Source organism: Prinia subflava, chromosome 21 (genome assembly GCF_021018805.1).
Source record: "Prinia subflava isolate CZ2003 ecotype Zambia chromosome 21, Cam_Psub_1.2, whole genome shotgun sequence".
NCBI classification, from domain to species: Eukaryota; Metazoa; Chordata; class Aves; order Passeriformes; family Cisticolidae; genus Prinia; species Prinia subflava.
Window position 1 is genome coordinate 2,517,091 of NC_086267.1, and position 6,114 is coordinate 2,523,204.

The following is a 6,114-nucleotide window of genomic DNA, read 5'->3' on the forward strand; positions in this document are numbered from 1 at the left end:
CAGGGATGCTGTGCTCCAGAGTGGGCTGCCAATGTCTCTTAAAACCCCATGATAGATAAAAGCAGAGAACCACGCAGCCCCATCACAGCCCCCCTAGCTTGTCACTCTGCCCTCCTGCCTCTGCCTGCTCTGCTTTCCAGAAAATGAAGTGGCTTCTCCTCTGCAGAAGCACTCAGAGATGGCCACATCTCAGAGCTCACAGGAACCAAGCCTCTTGGCTGCCAGGATGATGCCTCAGCAGTTTCTAAAAGTGGTGCCCACTTCAGACTCTCCACAAGAGAAGGGAAGAAGCTGGAACACATTTCCAGGACAAGCCTTTCTGATGCTGTAAGCTCCCACATATATCCAAGCATCTTCCGTGGACTCAGCACAGTCCTGCACCTCCACAGCACACACAGGCTGGAAGGAAGGAGTTGTCAGGCCATGGCTGAGGGGGCTGAAACACTCCTTGAGGGCCAAAGCAGTCACTTACCTTGGCTGGAAGACAACAGGTTTCAACTCTTGCAAGATCCCAGTCATTTGAGGTTTGTAGTTTTGCCCCCACCAGGCTCAGCTGCATTTAAAGGGAATTGCTTCTCACCCTATGCTGACCCTGGGATGTAAGGAAGGTCCAGAGCCCAGAATGGCACAGGCAGGTGACACACAGCCAACAACTCAGAAGCCATCAAGGAGGAGCACACCTGGCTACGAGCTCTGGGGAGTGTGCAGCATTGTGCTGGCATCTCCAGTTCCCCTTGGGCAGCCAACAGTGAAAGGAGATTTGGGAAACACATGATCCAAGCCAGGACCAGCTGCACATCAGGAGCACAGGGCTTTCTGAAGGTGCCCACCTGATGGGAAGAGGAACACCATCAAACCAGCAGAGGATTATGAAGGAGGGGGCAAGATACCCATGGGCTTCACTGCTGCCACAGCATCTGGCAAGGGAACCTCTGTTCCAATCTGATCCTCCCAAAACATTCAGGGAGCATCAAGAGTGTGTTTCTCCTGAGGTAAGCTCCCTCCAGCTGTAACTATGTGGTTGGGAGCACAGGGAGGTTGTCAGAGCTATGCATGGCACAGAAACCTAGACCTAAGTCTTATACTAAATTCAAGGAATTTAGTACTCTCTGCTTCTGCACCCCTATCCTTCCAGACCTGGTGTTGGATAAAGTAACCAACCTTTCCCCTGTGTGGAAAGAAATCCTCTCTCCTCCCCATACAATTGGAGGTAGACTTTGGTGAGCACCATCACCCCAAAATAAGACGCTAATGCTACCCCAGACAGTGAGCACTGGAAGGTCATTAGTGTCCTGCTCTTGTGCACAAACCACTTTTATCCAGAAAGAGAAGAGCTGGACTATCCAGCAGTGACATTTCCTGGGATGTCAGTGCAGTTCCTGCAGATGTTTTGTACAGCTCACCTGCTGTAGCTGCCCCCAGGGACACGACCACCCACCCACCAGATCCCTGGCACACAGATCTGGGGTCACCCAGCAGGAGCCAGCACACAACCCTACACAGTAGGGGTTTCCAGGGACTGTACAGACAGGATCAGTAAATCCCTTGTACTTTCACACCATTTTTACAGCCACTTCAGGCTCAGAGTTGCAGCACAAAGAGGCACAGGGGGGTGAGCAGATGCACATACACTTCCCATGTGTGCAGGCAGTCACGCCAGGCTGCCCTACACAACCCTCAGCAGGGTTCTGATTTCTTCAAAATCAAGGAAAAGCTGGAAATTCAAAACTAACACAAGTATTTTCACACATGCATCAAGACTAAAGGTCAGGAACTCAGTACATATCTAGTTTAATTTTATGTCGTTTATTCCAGCGTTAATACTGATGGCAAGAGATTAAAGGTGCTGGCAAACCTGTGCTTCAGAGCTCAAGGCCATTTCTCACCAGAGCCCATGAAGACGCCTGCTGCAGAGACTTTAGTCTGCATTTCCCTGCTTCAGAACTCCACCCCCTTACCTTGGAACACGAGGCCGCCTCCCATGCAGGATCCAGCCGGTGTGGCCCTTACAGTGATTCCTTTAGCACCTCCTCAGGCTCTGTCACAGCGCCCTGCCCCGGGCAGCACTGCCGGACACCGTGTCGCACCCCGCGGGCTCCAAGGCTCGCTCAGGCCGGGAAGGAGCCGCGGCAGCTCCCAGGAGCGAGTGCCGACAGCAACACGGGCCACATTCCAACCTCAGCCTTCTGCAGCGAACCAGCAGAGGGCAGCGGGAACGCACCGCGGGCACTGCTCCATCGCTGAGCGCTCCCCTCGCCAGGCTGGGCAGCACAGAGCTGCACACAGCGCCCTGCAGGGCTGCGCTGCCCATCCACGCCTCAAGGGAACCCCCTCTGCCTCCAGCCAAGCGCCAGGGACCTGCCAGCACAGCCTGCACAGAGCCCGCGTCCAGCTGGTCCTCAGCCCACAGGGCTCACGTTGGCGATTCAAGCCAAAAACCTCCCCGGCGTAAGGAAAAAGAGTTTACTAACTTCCAGGGACCACTGCATTAGGGGGTGATCAGATGAATATACCCCCTTGTTTACTCTGATCCTCTGCCAGAGCTGAGCAGTAGGCAGAGGGTAGCAGCATCAGGATGAGTCCAAAAAAATACATAATCTATTCCCAAGAAAACCTAAAAAAATCAGACAGAAGCCAGGATGCACATCAGGATTTCCCCTGTCCCTCATCCAAGCTCCTCCATCTCTTCTACATCAATTTACTTGGCATTCAGGCTTTTTTAAGCTGTATTTTCATCTCACCGTAGTGAGGGATTGGTCAGTCAGCACCAGCTTCCAAAGGAACAAGAGGGAGGAGCCCTGGACTTGCCAGTGTGTTTGTGGTAGGGCAGCAGGATATCCAGCCAAGATAACCTTGTTGTTGAGCTCCAGACTGCAATGCTGCCCCGGGTTCTTGCACAATCCTGGACAAGTCATTTAGGGCAGAAGGTCACAGGGAGCTCCAGCCAGCTCCCAGATCACGGCTGCTTTTTTCCCAGGCTCGATTTCAGGACCATGAAAGAGAGATAGATCACCAGTGGGACCAAAATGACAAAACTAGTAGAAACTCATGAGTGCATTTCAGTAGCTAGAGCTTGTTTATTCATAGTTGAATCAGTTCAGGATTATTCTTTGCAGTTTTTGAAGCAGTAATTTCCTCTGTCATGCCTGATCCTTTTAAAGAGGAACAGTGAGGAATGTTTTTCAGAGGATGCAGAGTGTGGGCAGCCAGGGGAAGCAAAGTAAGACACCTCCCAAGCACAGCACCCCAGAAGCACCCCATGAAAAAGAGCCAGACAGGGAAAGAGGCTGGTTCACAGAAGATAAGGCAGCAGGAAGGCTGGGTCAGGGCAGTGCTGACAATGCTCTTTTAAATACCACTCAGAGTCTGGTTTGAAAAGGAGGCAGCTGCTGCAATCTGCAAATTGAGACCTCTAGATGGTGGCCAGGTACCAGGGGACCCTGCTGTCTCTCAGGAACATGACAAAATCATTGGTCTGCTTTTGGCTGTGTGCAGCAGCAAGCAGCAGGGGCAGCAGGAGCAGATCCACCAAGCAACACCAACCCAACACCAACACTGAGATTTCGGGAGCCCTTCAAACTCCCTTCAGTCGGGCCCCAGTGACCCAAATTCCATTCTCCACTCTACATTTACATTTCACCTAGTGCAAACCCCACTAGCACACTCCAAAACCACTCTGGGATGTGAACTAGAACACATAAAGGATAGAAAACTCAGGAGATTTGTATATCACTCCAGTGGAACACTAAAGCAGCTGCATTCTGTCAAATCTCCCTTTTGTGAACCCCTTAGGACAGGAAGGGCAGACACACATAATCCAGGCAGGGACAGTGAAGAACAAAGGGAACCATCCCAGGTCAGATGAACTAACACAATCCTCAGGAAGCCCTTCAAGGCCACAGGCAACAGCTAACTGGGGGTGTACAACAGGTTTGTGTAATGCCATAAAACCAACTGCTCAGGAGCCTGGCTGACTCAGTTGTGTTGGGGAAGATGCCATTGCTCCTGAAAGCTCTTCTCCCAGAGGTCCTGTCAAATGTGCCCATCTCTCCTTACTTGATACCCTCCCCATATTTTAATTAAGGCAAACATATGTATAATGCACATTACTAGGAAGGAGAGAAGAACACAGCTGCCTTCTAGGCAAGCTGCAGAGCTCAGCCTGTCTCACTGACCTCCCAAACACTTCAGTAAAGATGACCCTCACTGTATCTGATGTTCAACAGTACCATTTCTTCAGTGGCATAACAGTTTCCCATTGCCCCACAGGGAAACCAGCAAGGGAGAGCAAGAAAAACCTCATGACTCCAACATGACAGCAGAGCACAGGAAAGCTTGGAGAGAAAAAACAGCCACCAGTTTAATACCGTCTGAGCACCAGTCGGCATCACAGCAGCCATGCAGAGTCCATGCCTGCACCAGGAAGTACAGAAACAGCAGGATTAGCTGAATCAGCTTATATACAGTGGAAAATTTCCACATACCATCTAAATCAGCAAGGGAGGGACTGAGCTTAGGGTATGCTTAAAATTATCTTCTGCCCAGGAAAGCAACTGCTGCCCTGGAGCACTCCTCCCACCAGTAATCAACTTTGGAGTCGAGTGTCTTGGCTTGGATTTCAGGTGCAAGTATGACCCCTACAAGAGGCAGGACTTTTTTCCACATTAACTACTTCCCTATTTAGTCCTTGATTTTCATATGTCAACTCCATTGACGACAGCACAGTGGGAAAACAAACTGATTCATGCTGTTTGTCAGCAGAGCACACAGGAGTTTGCCTGATACAGCTGTAGTGGTCACACAGTGGGCGTGCTCCCACCTCCTCCCTAACCCTCCACAGCAGATTTGCTCTCCTACCTCCTTCCCTTGCACTCTTTTTGGTATCAGCTTGATCCTGAAAAACAGGGTCCACTAGATCCTCAGGAAAATATCATACAAGATGTCACATTTCCATGCAGTTTCTGAATGTAACTGTCTCCCTGTACAGCTTAGTGGAGCTGATGTGAAGGACAGGTGGGAATACACAGGCCAGACAGGGAAAACAATGATCCCTGTTTCAGTGGCTGATCAACTCCACTTGCTTTGAGTAACCAACAGAAGAATGAATATAATTAATACTAGGAACTAGAGGTTCACAATGAAAGCCAACCAAAACCCTCAAATCACAAACCTAGTCTTTGTGCAGGAAGAAGTGGTTGTTTAGTAAAAGACTTACATGAATAACCTAAACATTTTAGTAAGAAACTGCGGTACCAATAAAACACAGAGCAGCTCTTGAGCCTCCATGCAGCCCTCAGCCCAAGGTTGATATAATTTTCAGGGATCTTCCCATCAGAGATGTTTGGTCCTTTACACAGGACCCCATTAGCACACATAAGGCCAAGTTGTACAGGGCTTGGAGCTACCTAGTCCAGTGGAAGATGTCTCTGCCCATAGGGGGTGGAACGAGATGGGCTTTCAGGTCCCTTCCAACCCAAACCAGTTTGGGATTCTGGGATTTTATGTAGCAGCTGGTTAAGCAGTCCAAACCTCGTGTTGTGTTTGTGCTCAGGAGCTGCTGCAGGTACCTCAGCACCCTCACGGGTGGCAGGACAGCAGCCCTGAGCTGCAAGTACAGCTGCAGAGGCAAATCATCTGTCAGTAACGTGAGAAATCCCAGCTCACACCACAGATGAAAGTACCACGTATTTCCCACCTGCCTCCAAGCCCTGTGCTCTCAAACCCACTAGCTTAAAGTGGCAGTTCCAGAAGGGGAAGCAAGTGGTGGATTTGCCTGCTTCTGACAGTTTTTCATGTTTTCATATGGGAAGGAAGACAGTCACCACAGAGTTTATTGAGAACCTGGCAAGAGAGGGCACATCTCACACACCTGGCCTCAGACAAACCTCTCTAGCACACTCCAGCAAAAACCAGGCAGTGTGAAACACCAGGAGAGCTGTTTGAGTTTGTTTAATCAGTTAATTGTTTAATCATAGCCTGGGACAGCTATGTCCTAGCAGATCCAGGCAGCTACCAGATTTCTGCAAAGCTAATGCAACACTAGGAAGAAGGAAAACGGCATCACTCCTTGAACAGTATATTTCTCTATCATCTAGCACCTGCTGGATTCCCTCC